At 45.0% G+C, this 20,863-nt stretch overlaps 1 protein-coding gene across 1 annotated transcript in view; it reads right to left on the reverse strand.

Annotated features, from left to right (window-relative positions):
- ANGPTL5 (angiopoietin like 5) overlaps positions 1 to 20,522 on the reverse strand; it is a 45,337-nt gene extending 24,815 nt beyond the window's left edge. Inside the window, exon 1 of the mRNA XM_068264934.1 lies at positions 20,476 to 20,522. The gene's annotated coding sequence lies outside the window, so the exon portion shown is untranslated. The remainder of the gene's footprint in view (positions 1 to 20,475) is intronic.
- Positions 20,523 to 20,863: the final 341 nt, after the last annotated feature.

The following is a 20,863-nucleotide window of genomic DNA, read 5'->3' on the forward strand; positions in this document are numbered from 1 at the left end:
CGGAAATGGTTCCACGTCGGGTTTGGCGTGGTGCTCGTAACCACAGGGCGGTGGAAAGGGCCAGAGTGAAAGTTAACAGAGCAATGGAAAAGTTTTTGGTTCAATCTGGGGACATGGTGGTGAAGCATGTAGAGTTGAAGGGGCAAGACATGTATTGTGCAGGGGATGGCGTTCATTTGAATGAGGTGGGATCGGATATCTTTAACCTGGATATCAAGGACAAGCTTGAGGGGGCTGTAGAGGTCTGGCGGGCGCGCCGGCAGTAAGGGGTCACTGCAGGCTTGCGGTGGCGGTCCCCTCTGCTGGTAATGGTGGTTAAATGAGGCTGAGGAGTCGGAATATGTGCTTTGTGGTTAAAAATGCATGAGCTTTACAAATTGATGGGGGATAACATTGGTTGGTATGTTTATAGACGGTGAGTAACTTCCAAGTCGCATGTTAGCCCAGGGAACTTCTGGCATGGTTTGGGACGGCCGTTGTTCGGTTTTCATGCAGATCATGAGTGGAAGTTATTTCAAGATGGGGGGCTCCTCAGTCGCCACCGGCCAGTTAGGGGGGATGAAATTTATGCAAGAATCTGAGGTTATGTTTACATTGTTGTAGTTTGATGTGTTAATGTTAATTTGACTGTTATTTATTTTCCTGTATTGTTGTGATGAAGCTGTGGCCGACATTAAATATCATTAAATATCACTCCAACGAAAAAGAAGGAGTCGTTGGGAATAAGTGTAGAGAGAAGTGTCGGTCATGGCTGTTTAAATTAAAAAAAAAAAAAAAAAGAGTGGGTGTTGAGAAGGTTGGTGGTTGGATGAGGGGAGAGTTTATTTAGTCTAGAATAGGGGGTGAGTTATGAACGCTGCCGGGTCATGCAAAATGCCCTAAAATAAACATATACCGTAAATGTGTCTATTATGGGGTCCTGATACAATAGCATGAAACTTGGGCGCCCTACTAGCAGAAGAAGTTTGAGTGCCATTGAAATAGCAGTATTGAGTCCAGCACCCAATGTTTATTGGGCGCCACGGGCATCCAAATTACCACTCATTGGGCTTGATTCACAAAGCGGTGCAAACTGTTAGCACGCTGGTGAAAAGCACTTTATCACGCCTAAACTCAGTTTAGGTGTGATAAAAACAAACTCGCGTGAAATTCCCGTGCGCAAAACTTTGAAAGGTTGCAAAGTTTAGTGCGCATAAAGTTTTTCGCGCGTAAACTTTTATGCACCCATTAAACCCTATGCAACTTTCTGCGCACGTAAAACTTTGCACGCGTAAAACTTTGCACGCATTTATTCCTGAAAAAGGTGCTAACCTACTGGTGCAAAGGTTATCACGCCTAAACTACTTTAGGCGTCCTAAGTAGGTTAGCACCGTTTTGTGAATCAAGCCCAATGACACTATTTCAATGGGTGCCTATGGCGGTCCCTGTAAAAATTATGTTTTCTACATTTTTTTGCAGCAGTTGGTAGCTGGGTGGGGGGTTTGGGAGGTGGTTAAGTTTAGGCATGGGGGGTGGTGGTTAAAGTTAGGCATGGGGGTGGTGGTTAAGGTTAGGCATGGGGGGTGGTGGTTAAGGTTAGGCATGGGGGGTGGTGGTTAAAGTTAGGCATGGGGGGTGGTGGTTAAGGTTAGGCATGGGGGGTGGTGGTTAAGGTTAGGCATGGGGGGTGGTGGTTAAAGTTAGGCATGGGGGTGGTGGTTAAGGTTAGGCATGGGGGGTGGTGGTTAAGGTTAGGCATGGGGGTTGGTGGTTAAAGAGAACCCGAGGTGGGTTTGAAGAATATTATCTGCATACAGAGGATGGATCTGCCTATACAGCCCAGCCTCTGTTGCTATCCCAAACCCCCCTAAGGTCCCCCTGCACTCTGCAATCCTTCATAAATCACAGCCACGCTGCTGACAAACAGCTTGTCAGAGCTGGCTGTGTTTATCTCTATAGTGTCAGTCTGCTGCTCTCCCCACCTCCTGCAGAACTCCGGTCCCCGCCTGCATCCCTTCCCTCCCTGCTGATTGGAAAGAAGGGACGGGGGCAGGGACCGGAGCTATGCAGGAGGCGGGGGAGCAGCTGAGACTGACACTACAGATGTAAACACAGCCTCACCGCACGGCTGTGATTTATGAGGGATTGCAGAGTGCAGGGGGACCTTAGTGGGGTTTGGGATAGCAACAGAGGCTGGGCTGTATAGGCAGATCCAGCCTCTGTATGCAGATAACATTCTTTAAACACACCTCGGGTTCTCTTTAAGGTTAGGCATGGGGGGTGGTGGTTAAAGTTAGGCATGGAGGGTGGTGGTTAAGGTTAGGCATGGGGGGTGGTGGTTAAGGTTAGGCATGGGGGGGTGGTGGTTAAGGTAAGGCATCAAGTAGGGTGTTTGTGCAGAGGATGTTAATTAAGGTGTTAAGTAAGGAGTGCATAGCGCGCGCTCCTGCACATTTTAGCTTTAGCAACACAGCTTAATGAATTAAGCCCAAGGTATTTGTGATTATGGTTCACGATGAGCCTGCTTGGCAATCTGTTACTCTATAGTAGAATATCTGTAAATTGACTGATATTACGTTATCAGCTTTCCTGGGCAACTGAATTTCCAGGCACCCTTTTATTACATACTATACCTCCTGATACTTAGAGGTACCCTGGTTATACCAACCTCCCTTCCATTTTAAACAGAAGATAAAAAAATTATCTCCTAGAAGCAAACTTAGGAGAAAACGTGAGTTGAATCAGGTCCCAGGTGTTGCTTCTACTAACTTCAGAACAGCAGTGACCCTGACACAAATATGTAACATGGTAAGTGCACATAATAAAGCAGGACCTGACTTATAATGGTTGCAGAAAAAGCCTCTCTGCAAAATTTAAAGAAACCTGTAATGAAAGAAAGTTCCCCTGGGGAGTACTCACCTCGTGTGAGGGAAGCCTCCGGATCCTATCAAGGCTTCCCCGTCCTCCTGTGTCCCACGGCAGTCTCGCTGTGCCCATCTGAACGTGAACAGCAGGGATGTAAATATTTACCTCCCGGGCTCCAGCGCAGGCGCAGTATCGGCTCTCCGAGATAGGCGGAAATAGCCGATTGCTGTCGGTCTGCTCTACTGTGCAGGCGCAAGTCTCCTGCGCCTGCGCAGTAGAGCGGACCCGACAGAAATCAGCTATTCCCGCCTATCTCCGTGCTGAGAGCCGCAACAGCGCCCCCGCTGGAGCCAGGGAAGGTAAATATAAGAAGCCTTGTCAGGCTTGTCGAGGGAGGATTGCGGGACGCTTTGGGGGAGCCGGCGCTGGATTGCCTGCAGCTACAGGGGAGGGGGAAGCCTCATTGAGACCCTGAGGCTTCCCCTCCCGAGGTGAGTACCCCCAGGAGAACTTTTTTTGTTACAGAGTCTCTTTAAGGGCACGGAATGTGCAATTGCATCCGCAGTACAAGAATATATAAGACCAATACCAACTCTGCTGTGATGCACCTGCCAGTGGTAAAGATATCGCCACCTGTGATTCATTTAAGAACACAAATCAGAGTGATGAAAGATTTTACAATGGACAAACACATTATTTATTAAAGTAAATGCAAAGTGAATTATTTTTTTGAAATACACTTACCTCAGTTTTCTATATACTCTTCTGACTCCACCAGGCTACTTATGTACACAAGCCAACCCCACTATTGCCACATAACACCAGTCCTTCGCTCACTCCAGTGGCTACCAGTAAAATTGAGAATTCCACTTAAGATTGGCTTATTGACATTCAAATCCTTGCACAGTCTGGGCCCTGGATACCTGAAGGAATTGTTGCAACTGCATCACATCCCACAATCTTCGATCAAAAGGCTCTAATAACTTGGTCACCCCCAGAATCCATCTCAAAACCTTTGGAGGCAGAGCTTTCTGTTATGCTGCCTCTACACTTTGGAACTCCCTGCCACACCCACACCTCAGGACATCGCCCCTCCAGCCTGATCACTCCTACCCAGTCCTCTGCTGACTTCCTGTTTGCCCGCAACTTGCCCCCGAAAATCTTCCAGTCGCCGCAGACGCAGTCCGGCCAGGTGTACTCCCCTGTCTCGCTCCCATCGCCAGGAGTGCTCTGCACAGAGGCAGAGTGCTCCTGGCTATGTGAACGCAGCGGGAGCACGCCTGTGGCCTGGCCGCGCATGCGCAGTTGGCCTAGACTGGAGGACTTTCTGGGGACCAAATGCGGATGAACAGGAAGTCAGAAGAGGGTGGCGTTGGAGCGATCAGGCCGGAGGGGGCTGGAGGAAGCCTCAGGTATGTATGTTTGGATGCTGTGGCCCCATCTCAAGTTCCCTTTAAACCCAAACTGAAAAGTCACCTGTTTAGTCTGGCATTTATGAACACCTGACTATTTCCTCTGTAACACAGTCCAAAGTGCAAGTATGTATTGATCTGAATCATATCTATGCATTTTGAGTCCTATGGGAGAAAATCACTTTGCAAATGTTATTGTATTGAATTCATTAAACAGTAATACGAAAACATGAATATTCTCAGACATATTTTTCTCCACAAGATGTTTCCGCTTTCTTACGTCGCGCTAGAACACAGGATGGAAGCAGCTGCTAGAAGGTCGCATGAGGCAACTCGAGTATACTCTCTACCAAAACAAAGCAAATTCATCCAACATGTTCCAAGTTTTTACTATAAAAGCATTTACCGTAGGTGCAATCCATTGTGACAAGTGCAGACAGAAGAAATGCTCTCCATGGGTAGATATCTAGCAATTTGTACATCTAGATCACAAATTTGAGTAAGGCCTCATTCCCATTGCGTTGCATTCGTGTTAGCGTTTTATTCTTGACGCAATTTTTATTTCCGATTCCCGGGGCTTGGGTGGGCATTGCATTTTTGTGAAAAGCGCTTTTCTAAGCACTTTTCCCGAGCCTTTATTTTAATTCACTTCCTGACGTCAGTGAGGAAGTGAACTCTTTGACCTGGAAAAGAATAACTACAATGTATTTATTCTTAAAAAGGCGACGCAATCGTCGCACAAAGCACTTTTGTGAGCGTTTTGCGTTTTTCCTATACCTTACATTGAGGTGGAATCGCCTCAAAAGTGGTACAGGCAGCGCTTTGCTGAGTGGATCGATTGCTGAAAATCGCTACCGTTTTGAAAAAGCTTGTGCAATGAAGATTATATGGAAGTGTTCTCATTTAAGCAATTTGTGATTTGCTGAAACGCAAATGCGTTGCCTGCAGCGTTTCCTGAGTGATTCTGAGCGATTAGCGTTTCAATGTTAAGTATAGGAGCGCTGGTAAATCGCTTTGGATGCGCTGGTTTGTTCACAATCAACAGAGTTTTTCCAGCGATTTTACCCATCAAACCTTGCAGTTTACCCACAACTCTTTTTCTTGTGCAGATATTATTTCCTGTTTATGGAAGACTTCGACACAGCTTATTAAACTAGAAATCGAAAAAAAGGCTAATTGCTGAAAAAAAAACAATTTCTGTACAGTGAAAAATCACTGGAAAATCTCTAGGAAAAAACACCAGAAAACTCTAGAAAATCGCTGTGTTTGCGATTGCATTTAGAGATAGTGTGAATGGGCCCTTAAAGAGGATCTGTAACATCAAAAGATCCCCTGGGGGGTACTCACCTCGGGTGGGGGAAGCCTCCGGATCCTAATGAGGCTTCCCACGCCGTCCTCCGTCCCTCAGGGGTCTCGCTGCAGCCCTCCGAGAATAATGACGTCAATATTTACCTTCCTGGCTCCTGCGCAGGCGCTCTGACGGCTGTCGGCTCCGAACTACACGGAAATACCCGATCGCCGTCGGGTCTGCTCTACTGCGCAGGCGCAAGTTTCCGGCGCCTGCGCAGTAGAGCGGACCCGACTGAGATCGGGTATTTCCGTGTAGTTCGGAGCCGAGAGCAGCCACAGCGCCCCCGCTGGAGCCTGCAAAGGTAAATATTGAACTGACAGTCGGCTCTGTCGCCGGCTGTTCGGAGGGCTGCAGCGAGACCCCCGTGGGACAGAGGACGGCGTGGGAAGCCTCATTAGGATCCGGAGGCTTCCCCCACCCGAGGTGAGTACCCCTCAGGGGATCTTTTTGACGTTACAGAGTCTCTTTAAGGTCAGGCATCAGGAAGGGAGGTTTTAGGGTTAGGCGTCAGGAAGGGAGGTTTTAGGGTTAGGCGTCAGGAAGGGAGGTTTTAGGGTTAGGCGTCAGGAAAGGGGGTTTTAGTGTTAGGTATTAGGGGGTTTTAGTATTAGGCATGAAAGGGGGGAGGGTTCTGTGTGAGAGTAAGTTTAGGTTTAGTTGTAGTAAAATATCTGTAATATTAACCAATATTTTACTATCATCATTACCACTGTAAATATTTTCTGGTTTTTATTTGGCGCCCAATTCACAACGGCATTATTGTTTAGATTATATCAGCTTCACTTGGCAACCATTTTTCCTCAAATCCTATTTTCCTGCACTTCAATTCATATCTGAAATGACAGCCTGCTGTCATACAATAGCTTCTGTGCTGCATAGGGGGGTGAGGTGGGGATCACGCCTGCAGCCTTTTTCCACAGATCACATTTGAATCCCCATTGCTGCATTGTCACAGCAGGGGGATTTGAATGCCAACTTGCATCAGCACTGGTGCATCGTCTGTTTTAGAGATGGACGCGGCATGCCATTTGTGTCAGGTGGAAAGGATGATTGACATCTCGCCACCAGGTGCCATTATAACGAGGCAATCAATGGTATTAACTCTTTGGTCAATGCGATTCATTCTGCCTATGAGTGGTCTTAAAGTGGACCTGACCTCTCGCACAACACACAAGGAAAACAGAGTGAAATCCACCCTGTGTGTATTTAGAGAGAAGAGCCTGTGTAATTCCATCTCATCTTCAAGGAATCACAAGTGTAATTTATGCTCTCAGCTGTTTCAGCACAGGAGTTTGGCAGTCTTGGCAGACATTGCTAATATGTAAACATGGGAGGTTAACCCCTTATCTGCTTCTATTAATCCAGGAAGTAGACACACTGCCTATTTATTGCAGGATTTCTCTCAGCTGTAACAAAGAAATGTTTTCTTTAAAGGTTATTATGCTGTTGCTTATCTTTTAGAGCAGAGAGGAAGTTCTGAGTTCAGATCTGCTTTAAGGCTATGGCAGATTAGTTTCTCAGTACATCATTTTTATTTATTTATTGTATTTATAAAGCGCCAACATTTTTCGCAGCGCTGCATCATTTCTGTACAAACTCCAAAAAACAATCTTTCTCCATGTTTTGTAAAAAAGCAGAATCTCTCATAAATCTGGACCCTGCCACAATCAGCATGAAAACTATTATATAACTTTTACAACTAAATTAGAAACAAAAGTAGAAAACAAAAACACATGTTGACACCAAGGCAGGCTGATGCAATATGGGAACGGCAGCGCTTACATGCTGTGAAAAAAACTGTTAAAGAAATGCTTGAATGATTAATCGTTCCCTCTAGCTGCTCTTTCTAATAGCTAATTTCACCCAATACTGTACTAATCAGCACCAAACTAAACTCATTCAGCCTCATTGGTCGGTGTATTTTGGGATGAACGTGTAACATTATACACATGAAAGGTTTGCTTTGAAATAAACAAGTCTTAAAGTAGAGCTAAACTTTCCATATCACAATGCAATTTTGTCCTTTGGTATAGCCGATTTTAAAAAAAAGTTTATTTTTCACAACAGAAAAACTCTTAGCAGATCTTATTACAATATCAGCAGTTTTTAAAGGACCACTTCAGTGAAAAAAATAAGCAGTTAAAAGCTAACAGAGCCGACAAATTTTGGACTAGCCAATCTCCTCATGTGGATGCTCAGGGTTTTCTGTGTTTTCAAAGGCATTTCCTGAACAGCTGTTGTAAAGTCTAATTGCCAAAATAGTCTTCAAGTGAGTAGGGAGGCAGGCTGGTATCTTACTATTTTGGCAAATAAACTGGCGTTCAGGAAATGCTTCTGAAAACCCTTAGAATCCCCTATAATGAGATGGACTAGTCCAAAATCCGTCAGATGTTCATGGTGGGATTTAGTCCAAGGCCACCTAGGCTATGGCCTAGGGCACCACAGGAGCAAGGGCACCAAAGCAGCAGGCTAAACTGGTGCAGAATTTGCAAGCTTGCAATTGCTCCAGTGCAGGGAGATCAAGCGAGCGTCTGACCGCGGTACTCTGTGCAGCAGCTGCCTTGCTCTCTCTGCACATTGGCGTTGTGGCCGGCGGCTATGGACTTGGGCAGTATTGCAGAGTTACAAGTGGAAGATGTGGAATAGCAGCCGCCAGTCACTCACATCTCCTCTCGTCTCCAACATAGACGCTTCCTCTTCCCGTCTGACTCGCTGGTAACATGCCGGCAAGTCACAAGTGAGAGATGCTTGTTGGAGATACAGATGTACAGCAGCGGCTGATGGAGACGGAGGGGATGAAAAGAGGAAGCTTCTGCGCTGGAGAAGAGCGGAGAGGTTACACTGATGGCTACTGCGGCATGGAGGCGAGCTGGCTACCTATGCTGAAAGATGGGAGTGGGAAAGGGAGGGATTAAGGGAGTCACCTAGCTACCTATACTTGAGGGGAGGGGCCATCAGGATACCTATACTAGAGGGAAAGGGGGAGGGGTCATCTGGCTACCTATACTGCAGGGGGGCGGCTGGTGACAGTGGCCTTGGGCAGTAAAAAGTACAAATCCGGCCCTGCAGATGTTTACTGCTTTCTAAAACAACAAAATGAGATACTTACCTAAGAAGAAGCAGATCCTCCAGAGGCTTCCCATATCCTCCTTCAGACCACCACTGCTACCCGGGATGCTTTAGATGTTTGCGTCCGTGCTCTTCTTCATGTACATAGCGTGGCCGAGCATGCGCAATAGCATAGAGCTGCGCGTGGATGAGCGAATCAGACTTACTGCACAGGCGGGACCACGCTATGTGCAAGAAGAGAAGCTGGGTCATGTTACATATTTCACAAGCTCTTGTTGGACATGTTCCAGCAGCAATGGTGGGGCCAGGAGGATGTGAGAAACCTCTGCAGGATCCAGAGGCTTCCCTCTTATTATGTAAGTATATGTTTTATTTGGCCTCAGGTACACTTTAGATACTGTATAGGGTTTATATAATTTTCCAGTTATTACATTTTGTTTCTCTGTACATTTTTAGACTGTGTCTCAACTTTTTTGCAAACATGGTTATACACTTGGACACGGCTGTAGGGCGAGATGATCTAAGGATTTACCATGGTAATTTTTGCTTGTTGGAAACCTTGACTTGAATAGTAAATTAGTATATTGCCATGGCGTATGACCAAATGGCCATCAAGCACAATAGCAGTGTGTTTATTTTAGTGCTTAGCCCTTTACAAATGTGCCAACAGACAAAAGATGATTGTTGTGTACTTTTGGCTGCTCATAATGGGTTTGTATAATCAATCAGCCAGGCTGGATTTTCCTCAAGCAATACCCAGCATGGGGGATATCCTCCTTCTAGCCTATGTTTGTTTTCTACACTCAGACAACTCATGCTGTAACCACCTGCTTCCTTCCTTCTGTCTCCTTAAAGTGGAACTAAACTCAGAACGTCCTCTCTGCTCAAAAAGATTAGCCACAGCATGATAAACCTTATGGGAAAAAATCATTACAATTTATTGAAATTCTAAAAAAAAACAACTTGAAGTTATACTTGGTTTCATTTTTTTCAGAAGGCACTGAAAGGGTTAAGCCTCAGAGTTTACTCTATGGAGAGCTGCCTGGGCAAAGCTCCCCTGCAGTCTATTCACCATTGCTGATAAGAACTAATCAGACAGGTTGATCTGACTAAACAAACATTGAGAAGTGAATTTCTTCAGCAACCATATGTGGAATAAAGACTTTTCATTGTGTCCTGTGCAAGAGATCAGGTCTACTTTAAAGTGTAGCTCTGCTTTTCTGACTTGTATGGTGATGATACACGTTATATAGTTTTGTAAATTCATATTGAATGATTATTTTCAATGACATTAAATAATAAAATAATGCTGCTGGCATTTTTTAAATGGTACTGTATATAGTGATGTGTGCTCCTCTCTCTATGTCAACCCGTGGCGTTGTTTCTTTAATTAGATCACATACATTTGTATACACATATGGCCCCCCGCACTACATTATTATTAAGACCACACACTTATTTGTTAAATACTGGTACAGCCCCCGATGAGACAGACGGCGAAACGTGAGGCGGTGCCAAGAAGACGCAAGAACACGGGACTTGAGTAGTAACATGGATTTTATTTACAAAGCGCTTGTTTTTTTGGACCAAATTTTTGTGTAATTGTATTCCTTTTTATTAAAATAATAAGATTTGATGCTATATGCAACCTTTCCAAGTCTTTTAGATGAAGGTGGTGTAAGTGCTGTATCACTGGACAGACATCAAGGAGTGGATGTGTACTAATGTACACATCCAGCTGGTCTATTACATGGTCAGCCAACCCATCTGGTGAAAAGCATTGTGGTTGGACACAGCATTGGCAGTAGGAATCTGATGTGGTGACGGAATTCAGCAGTCACAAGGGTAATACACTGGGGCCGGTGTCCATGTTTTGTGTTTTTTTTTTTTTTGCATGTATATGAAGAGGATTTACCTAAGAAGAGGATGGAATATGGGACTTTAGGGCAACAGTACTTAATTGGAGTCATTGAATGATGACATCCAGTGATTGGACATTTTGATTATTGCTTTATAGAGCTTCTCCAAAAACTGTTGAGCGCTGACACCTTTAAAACTATAAATTTTTTAAATAGTAGTGTTTATAATGCATATCCAGTCCCACGATATAGCAAAGGATAGGGTGGTAAAAAGAGGCAGCAACAGTAGCTCAGTAAGCACTGGAGCTGAATAGATTTTGGCCTCTAACGAATCGGGTTACGCCCGCGAAACTGTTCTCAGGCCGTACATTTTCATGCCTTGCCTGTCTGTCCTGTTGATGCATTAAAGGCGTTCATTGAATTTCAAGTGGTCCAGTGCTCAGTTCAATTCAGTTCTACTTTTGGTGGTTACATGGTTCTTGGCAGCTGGAGGCACAGCCGGTTCCCACAGATATCTGATCAATCCAGTTCTGGTGTATGAGCTGTAAGTAGCTCAGTAAGGCTGGTCCTGCATGAGAGCTCCCCTTTAACTTGTAGGCAACTGCCCTATGTACTCATGTACACTCATAAATACCTGCAGTCATGTAATTGCACGATCTTGTGAATTTTGGCTATGGTGAAGTAGATAGCAGAAGTTGTATAGTGTTGCAGTGGCTGGATACTGTTGAAAAATAGAAAAAGTAGTGTAGCGCTTCTCCTTTAAAATGTGGTATTGCTGGTGAGAGGCAGTACTGATGGTGGCACAAACTGACAGTGCACACTGCAACCTTAGAACCCCTTGTTCGCTGCCTGACGTGTGCTCCGCTGATATGACCCAACAGAAGAAAGTCCAGGACAATTGTAAATGTAGAAATGTAAGGAGCGTGCACCTTCCGTCAGAAACTATGGTATATTTATTGAACCAAGTTCAGCAGCATAAATAAGTAGATGATAGGGGTTGCAAAATACAACCGTTTTCAGTGAAACGCAGCGTGACCAAGCGTCCGCGTGGACGCGAAACGGCCGTTGCTAGACCCACCGTTACCCCCACTCCCACCTCCTGCACCAGCAACCGGCACAACAATGAATGAGGTACCTTCCTTTAGCTGTTGTTGTATTTTGCAACCCCTATCATCTACTTATTTATGCTGCTGAACTTGAATCAAAAAATTTACCATAGTTTCTGACGGAAGGTGCACGCTCCTTTCTTTTCTACATTTACAAGTGGCTGGATACTGTCCTGGTTAAGGGCTCTGCCTCTGACACAGGAGACCAAGGATAGAATCTTGGCTCTTCCTGTTCTGTAAGCCAGCACCTATTCAGTAAAGAGTGCTTGGGCTAGACTCTCTAACACGCTACCATCTACTGAGCACGCCCTAGTGGCTGCAGCTCAGGTGCTTTGAGTCCTGCAGGAGAAAAGCGCAATGTAAATATTTTGAGTCTTGTCTCTCCTGCCTTCCTATACAGCCCTCTAGTGGTAAAAACATACTACTACACTGTCTCCTCCCTACTACTATTTTATTGCTGCCGTCCCTGTGCTGTAGCTTGAGTCTAATCATCACTATAAGGTTAAACTTTACGGTGCAATATCGCGGCAGTTTTTTCAGTGTTGTATCGCAATAGAGCTATTGTTCACATTTTCCATGCTTGACATTGGCCTTAATTCACTAAGCATTACCTCATTTGGTAATGCAGAAAACAGCTGATTTTACAGATAACCTTACAAAATGCCACTTCACTAAACCTATTGCCGCACAGAAAAGCAAAATTACCGACTAGTAAAGTAATTTACCTCACTAGTTAGTCATTTTGGTTTTTAGTGTGATAATAGGTTTAGTGAATTGGCATACCTCAAGAAATGTCAAGAAATTGCAATTCACAAAGGTTAAAGCATTTGGTAAATCAAGCAAAAGTGTTCGGTATTTACCTCCAGCTCTGACCAGCCGGTAACTCACAATCTTCATGCGGTAACATATTGACAGATGTAGCAGACAGCCAATAGGGAGAGCCAGGCAGCCAATAGGGAGAGCCACAAAGCCCTGCTTCTCACCCGATTTGGTCCAATACCCTGGATGGCGGGACTTCAGTCCGGCAGAGCAAAAGAAGGAGACTTTTTAAAAGGCTTTTCTGCATCCCTTTAGATGTGAATATCTGTATACTGATATACAGAAGAGCTCCTGCTGGTGGCTGCAGCACATATAAAGAGATGACAGGATGCACCGCACAGAAAACCCCTGACTCATACACACAGCTTCCTGCCTTACCACTGACTTGCTCACAGCTGGTGACACTTACCAAGCAGGGCTTGATGAATTGAAGCATGTTTGTTCTGTAAATTATCGAACTTCTACCGCATGGGGGAAATCTTAGTGAATTTGGAAAAAAAAGTGTAAAATTCCGAATGCAGCATTTTACCAATCTAAATTATTTTACCGAACTGCCCTTAGTGAATTGAGGCCATTTCGTTTTTTTCCTGTGATTCTGCAATTGCATCACACTAACTACAACAGAATCAGCAATGTCCACGATGTATGTAGGGAAAAAAAAAACAGAAAGTTGTTCAATTTTTTAACGGGGACAAACAGGGGCGTAACTAGGCCCCACCGGGCCCCCCTGCAGAATTTCAGAGCGGGCCCCCCCCCTCCATGGGGCCCGCTCAGGGCCGTTTTGTGGGGGCTAGAGGGGTGGCAGCTTGAGGGGAAAGCCTTGGCCACAGTCGGCGGGGAGAGGGGAAGTTCCCCCCTCTCCCTCACCTCGGGGCTCTCCCCTCTGCGCTCCCCTCCAGCTAGTTACAGTGTGGGCAGCGGCGGGCAGCATGGGGCAGATACATACCTTCCGTGCATTCCACCGCATACTCCTCGCTCTAGCGTCTGACGTCACATCCGGAAGTGACGTCACTCCCGGAAGTGAAAACAGACGCTAGAGCGAGCTAGCTCCTGCACACCCGTGCTACGTAGGAAATAGCCACGCCAATACGGGTCTGTGCTACGGATTTCGGGCTGAAATCTATGAAAAAAATCTATGCCTAGTGTGTGACAGTAATAGATGTCTCTTAGACCATATTTTATCAGACAGGGACCTTTCTGATGGTCGAATCAGGTGGCCATCAATGGCCACCTTTAGGGCCTATTTCCGATTTGCCCATGGCTCCCAGTGTGCTGCCTAGCCCGAGTCGCCGAGCCGTGCCATGCACCACTAGTAATTCAGCTGTGCGCTGCATAAATCTGCAGCATGCAGTCCTGAGTGGCACTGAAGTGCAGGCAAGATGGCAAGCCATGCTACCGATAGGCGGCGTTTTCCCAGTGCAGCTCGCATTCAGGGAAAACGCTGCAAATCTGTAGCCAGGGGAAACGGGCCCTTATACTGGAGGTGCTTTACAGATCTGCCTTTCCCTGTCCTGTATGAGCTGACAGTACGGTGACACGCAATGTGATGCGTTGCTTCTAATCTTCTGTAATGAATCTGGGTGCTTCCTTTTGTCTGGCTGTGGTGGGATTACCTCAGATGCAGGAGACAGGATGGATGAACTGTGTGAGGAGTACACTGTGCACCTATCAGACTACATGAGCCTTTATTATACACAGTGCCAGACACAAGCCAAGAGAGCAATGTTTACTGGGTTACATGTGATGTGGAGTCCTGGCACCCCTGTTCACTGGTATCTGCTGTCTCCAAATGGATTGCTGAACTCTCCGCGGGCAGCTGCTCAACTCCATTTATGTGGCATGAAGAAGCAACTTCAATGTGTGCTACAAAACAACAACTTCCCAAATCTTAGGCAGGGAACACACGAGCTGCAATTGTTTGCGTTTTGCCGGCAAAACGCACAAGATTCCACGGGCTATTGAAGTCAATAGCCGCACTCAGAGAAAATGTGAATGTTTGGTGGCATTTTGTGTTGACGATTTTCTGTGTGTTTTTAAATCGTACAGCTTTCTGCTTTTTCCCACAAAACGCACACCTTTGCAATTACAGAATATGGCCACAAACGAAAAATCACAGAACAACTGCGGCAAATTGTTAGCAGAAAATGAGAGACCTGGGAATTGCGGGTGCAAGTGTATTCCCCCCCCCCCCCCCCCCTTTGAACATTTTATTACTACTAGTTGTACTCCCCTTAAAGGGACACTTAAGTCAAACAAAAAAAAATGAGTTTTACTCACCTAGGGCTTCCAATAGCCCCCTGCAGCTGTCCGGTGCCCTCACCATCTCCCTCCGATCCTCCTGGCCCCGCTGGCAGCCACTTCCTGTTTCGGTGACAGGAGCTGACAGGCTGGGGACGCGAGTGATTCTTCGCGTTCCTGGCCACAATAGCGCCATCTATGTTGCCATAGCATATATCATATACCATATAGCGGCATAGAGGGTGCTAATGTGTCTGGGAACGCGAAGAATCACTCGCGTCCCCAGCCTGTCAGCTCCTGTCACCGAAACAGGAAGTGGCTGCCGGCGGGGCCAGGAGGATCGGAGGGAGACGGCGAGGGCAGCGGAGAGCTTCAGGGGGCTATTGGAAGCCCTAGGTGAGTAAAACTCATTTTTTTTGTTTGACTTAAAGGGACACTTAAGTCAAACAAAAAAAATGAGTTTTACTCACCTAGGGCTTCCAATAGCCCCCTGCAGCTGTCTGGTGCCCTCGCCGTCACCCTCTGATCCTCCTGGCCCCGCCAGCAGCCACTTCCTGTTTTGGTGACAGGAGCTGACAGGCTGGGGACGCGAGTGATTCTTCGCATTCCCAGACACATTAGCACCCTCTATGCTGCTATATGGTATATGATATATGCTATAGCAGCAAGATGGCGCTATTGTGGCCAGGAACGCGAAGAATCACTCGCGTCCCCAGCCTGTCAGCGCCTGTCACCGAAACAGGAAGTGGCTGCCGGCGGGGCAAGGAGGATCGGAGGGAGATGGCGAGGGCACCGGACAGCTGCAGTGGGCTATTGGAAGCCCTAGGCGAGTAAAACTCATTTTTTTTGTTTGACTTAAGTATCCCTTTAAGTGTCCCTTTAAGGGCCAGAGCAATTTTCACATTTCAGCACACTTCCCATTCATTTGCCAATAACTTTATCACTATTTATCACACCTGACCTAAGTGATCGATATCATGATTTTTTTTCACCACAAACTAGGCTTTTTATAGTAATTATTTTTTCTATGCTCTATGCAGTTGCAAAGGAGCATAGCAGAAAAGGGGAACCACAGACTGCAATGGGATGAATAAAATCTGGTATATTATATAAATACTAAAGACAAATACACCCACAGGATCAACTGACTCATGTCAGGCTAAGAAGCTGCCCTTAGCCTTGACTTTTGATATGACACATACATAAATCAACAGTCCCATAACCCCCCCCCCCCCCCCCCTCCAATCCCTCCAGCCCCTCTGAGATCTCTCCTGCGAGGGCACAATAGCAAGAATAGTTGAAACGTTATATATTAGTAAAATTATGATGATTCATAGTCTATATGTTATTTGAGATATTCCAACCCAGATCCTGTCAAATCTGAGAGGGCAATTGCGTTGAAGATACAGGACCATGGTTCTGACATCACACTGTGGGAGCCTTGTTGCGTTGTGGGATATAACAGCTGTTTTTCACTGCCAAAACTGTTTGCAACTGCCAAAAAAGCAAGTGGCAACTCCTTCCACTGACATCACCTGCCAGCAGTAAAAATGTCACCATGTAATAAATGTCAGAATGTAAATCAGGGAAAGCAAAGATTTTACAATGGGAAAACACTGACTAAATAATTTTTACATAATTATTGAAGCACTTTTTTATTACTTTATTTTCACTGGAGTTCCTCTTTAAGTTGTTTATGATGCCAAGCAAGCGATTTATAACTTTGACAGATCAAAAAGAATGATTGTTTTCGCATGTGTGTATGGACCTTTACTATAAAGATTGCATCCTATACATTACTCTCACTACACCTTCCCTTTAATAATTTGCTCAGGAAAAAATATGTTGCTATCCTTTGTAGTCTGGTTTCTGAAATCATGCCAGTTGACTGCCTGTTACACCAATCCTGCATTCAACAATACTCGAATAACACACTTGAAACAAATATGACCATAAGGCTTAGTTTACATTATAAATCACCATCTCAATCTCAAGTGCTGAGCACTTTTGTTAGTGCTTTTTAAGGTGATTTTTCTGGCGTTTTTATAGTGATTTTACCAAACGCTTTTGTTTGCCGATTATCAGTTGTTTTTTTCACATGTTAAAGCTTTATTGAATGAAAGAAAATCACAATGTTACAGCACTTATCTTTAGCAGTTTTTTTTCCTCAGATAACCAGGAAGTAAACTCTTCGTTTAATGTTTGATTTTGTTTAATGTAATTTCTGTTGAAAAACTGCTAAAAAAAATCGCTTATCCAAACGCTTTTTAAAGCACTTAGCGATTGTCCTATACCTTCCATTGAAGCGCAAATGCTCAGACAATGCAGGACCCGCGTTTATGATTGGAAAGAAAGCTCATTGCTCATGTGAGAACACTCAGAGGAAAATCATTGCTCAAGCGCTTTTAAAGTGCTTTTTAAAATCGCCTGCACTTTTCTTTAAAAAAAAAAGCTCAAAGCGCTCATCGTGTGAATAAGCCCTTAAAGGGACTCCGAGCAGTGCAGAAACTATGGAAAGATGCATATCATTTTAAAGCTCTCTTTCTCCTCTTTCCAATGATATACAAACCACCGCCCTGCGTTTTTTAGTTTTCGCTATTTTCGCGATTGAAATTGCCGCGGCCGCGATTTCGATCGCGAAAATAGAGAAAACTAAAAGGCGTAGGGCAACGATTTAGGTGTCGTCAGAAAGAGGAGAAAGAGAGCTTTAAAATGATATCCATCTTGCCATAGTTATATTGTATTACACAGGACGACACTTTCCCCAGTGTCAGCAGCTCCATTCTGCTGAATGCAGCTGCTGACTTTGAGAAAAAGTCGCCCTGTGTAATACAATATAACTATGGCAAGATGGATATCATTTTAAAGCTCTCTTTCTCCTCTTTCTGACGACACCTAAATCGTTGCCCCACGCCTTTTAGTTTTCTCTATTTTTGCGATCGAAATCGCGGCCGCGGCAATTTCAATCGCGAAAATAGCGAAAACTAAAAGGCGTAGGGTGGCGGTTTATATATCATTGGAAAGAGGAGAAAGAGAGCTTTAAAATGATGCGCATCTTTCCATTGTTTCTGCACTGCTCAGAGTCCCTTTAAAGATGCACAAACAATTCTCAGATATGTGATCAAGAAGGACCCAGAATCAGTGGGGCAGTATCAGATCTTTGCACAGTGCTAATCAGAGCTGGGACAAGGTCCTCCACCACCCAAGGCTGAGACACCAAAGTGCGCCCCCATGCCTCCCACCCCAGCTGTCACACACTGATTGCTATTAGACTAAGAGGGCCACAGGGCCCACAACTTCCCCAACACCTTAATATCTAGTTCCTGGCTTGCAGTCACTGCCATGTATCCCCTTTTCCTATTTCTTTCTGCTTCAAACACAATTAGGAATGACAGCTGAATGAATTGTGCGCCCCCTCCTACACTGCGCCCTGAGGCTGGAGCCTCTCCAGCCTATGCCTCGGCCCGGCCCTTGTGCTAATCACTCTCATAATTAATAATAAATAGCAGCTTTTCAAATGTGATAGTTTCAAACTGAAGCATTGCATCACAACATAACACAACCAAAAATTTGCAGTGTAATACGATGTAAAGAAGGCAAAGAAGCAACTTGATTGATTTGCATTGTAATGAGAGAATGTGTTGCATTGCAGCGCTAGAGATGAGGTGTAAACTGTGACTTTGCATAGCATCGCGTTAGAGTGCGCAAAACAGTGTTTGCTACAACACAATGTGTCAGTGTGACAGTACCCTAACCCCTTGTAAAATATGTGGGTCAGCCTCTACTTATTCCAGCAACAGTAGATTTAAAAAAAATCAGATTACATTTTTGTTGAGCAGTGAAAGGACAACTGGAAGGAACATGGAGGATGCCATATCTATCTCCTTTGAAACAATACCAGTTGCCAATGCCTGGCAATCCTGCTGATCTTTAATGCATCAGTAGTGTCTAAATCACCCACCCGAAACAAGCTTGCAGTAAATCCAGTCAAATTTAAAGACTTCCTTTGTGCGTACCAAATAAGAGTCAGGTAATCTGGGGAATAATCATTTATCAACAAGAAAAGTAATAGTGATTTTAACTTTTGGATTGCCTGATTAGCATCCTTATTACTTGTCTACCAGATAAAAATAAAGAATGTTTTTTTGATTTTATGCCAGACATAAAAGGGCTGGCATACCAAGAGCACTTCTAAGCGCTTTTTAAAATGCTTGCGCTTCAAAAAGCGCTTTACTAATGTATTTGAATGGGATGGATCGCACCAGAGCGATGTGCTTTTTTTCTCAAACGCAAACGTTGGTCCTGCAGCATTTTGCTGATTTCCGAGGCAATTCAGCCTCAATGTTAAGTATAGGAAAGTGGAAAATCGCTCTGAAAAACGCTAGATCAGAGCTGTTCAGTTACAGCTCTACTGTAACAAAAAATAAAAACACTACACCAAAACGCTCCAAAAACCGCTAGGCATGCTTAGAAAACCGCTAGGCACATGCCTAGAATTTCCTTAAAAAATCACTTCACTTCACTTACGCTAGTGCTTTTGGTGTGCACTGGCCCTAAGTCAAAGCTTTGATCTGCATGCCTGTTCAGCATCTGTGACTAGAGGCAGAGAATATCAGCAGGACAGCTATGCCATTGTTTAAAAGGAAATAAATATGGCAGCCTCCATAGCCCTCTCCCTTCAGGTGTGTTTTAAAGGAAACTTGAGACATAAAAAAAAAAAAAATTATACATTCCTGGGGTTTCCTCCAGCTCCCTCCAGGTTCCTCACCATCCTCCCAGGCCAACTGAATCCTTTGTTAGGCGGCCCTGTAATTCCTCCAGCTGCGGGGAAGTGCACATGCGCGAGGTGGCCACATGCGCTCCAGCACTCTCCTGTCCCTGGGAGCATCCTGTGCTACTGTACAGACACAGAACGCTCCCGGCCACAGGAGGGCGATGGGAGCACGAGCAACCGTACTGCGCCTGCGCCGACAGGCAGAATGACTGGGCCACCTAGCAGAGGATGGAGGTGGCCCGGGAGGACGGCGAGGGACCGATCAGCCTGAAGAGGGCTGGAGGAAGCCCCAGGTATTTATACTTTTTTTAATCATATCAGGTACACTTTAAATGAGAACGGTTAATTTCATCTGGGTTCCTAGTTTGGAATGGAATGTAATCCCTACCATAGTTATATGTCTATGAATGTATCGTGTAGTGCAGTGTTTCTCAACATTTTATTGGTAAGAACCCCGATTACAACCCTGTACTCACCAAATACCCCCTAGCATAGTAAACATTATCACAAGTACCCCTTGACAAATATATATTTAATTGTAGTACATGATATTTGGTTCTAAACTATTACCAACATTTACTATTGCTTTTAATTAGCTAAACCACTAATTTGGTGTTGTTTTTAAATAAGATTTATCATTTTCTAAAATTCTAAATTTGTTATTCTTGGTTAAGTATATCAAGCCCGAGTACCCCCTGGAACCATCACAAGTACCCCATGTTGAGAACCTAGGGTGTAGTGTATGTATCGTAGTCTGCCGTCAATTTAGGGGAAGCCAGTTAGCTTATCTGTATGTTTTTGGGATGTGGGAGGTAACCGGAGTGCCCGGAGGAAACCCACAAGGACACGGGGAGAACATACATACTCTGTGCAGTACCCTGGCCAGAATAGGAACCAGGAACCCATCGCTGTAAGGCAAGAGTGCTAACTACTACAACACCGTGCTACCCCAACGTAAAGGCAATGAATAACACGGACAATATAGAGATATAGGACAGCTTACCTTTACAGAGGGGAGAGAGGCGTTGCCAGTGGTCTTAGTCGTTGCTCCTCTGTGGAAAAGGATGTGGCAAAAAATCAACACAGCTGCAGAGATGGGCTTCATCTTCTATGTGGAGAAACGCTAACACTTCACGAGCCGTCAGATTGCCTTCTGAGAAGACAGCAGACCGCACATCACAGAACAGGCACTGCTGGAAGCTCTCTGCACACCCAGCGCCAGCACCACTGCCTGGATCCAATCATGAGGAGACACTGGCTCATTCAAGAAGCCTGCAGCCTCTTTGAAATCTTAAATAAACCCACTTGTTATTAATTAGCACACTTTGGTTACAAATTGTTGGTTACTGTAAATGTGTGTGGACCGTATTACATCATTTTATTATTTTACA

Source organism: Hyperolius riggenbachi, chromosome 2 (genome assembly GCF_040937935.1).
Source record: "Hyperolius riggenbachi isolate aHypRig1 chromosome 2, aHypRig1.pri, whole genome shotgun sequence".
Classification (NCBI taxonomy): Eukaryota; Metazoa; Chordata; class Amphibia; order Anura; family Hyperoliidae; genus Hyperolius; species Hyperolius riggenbachi.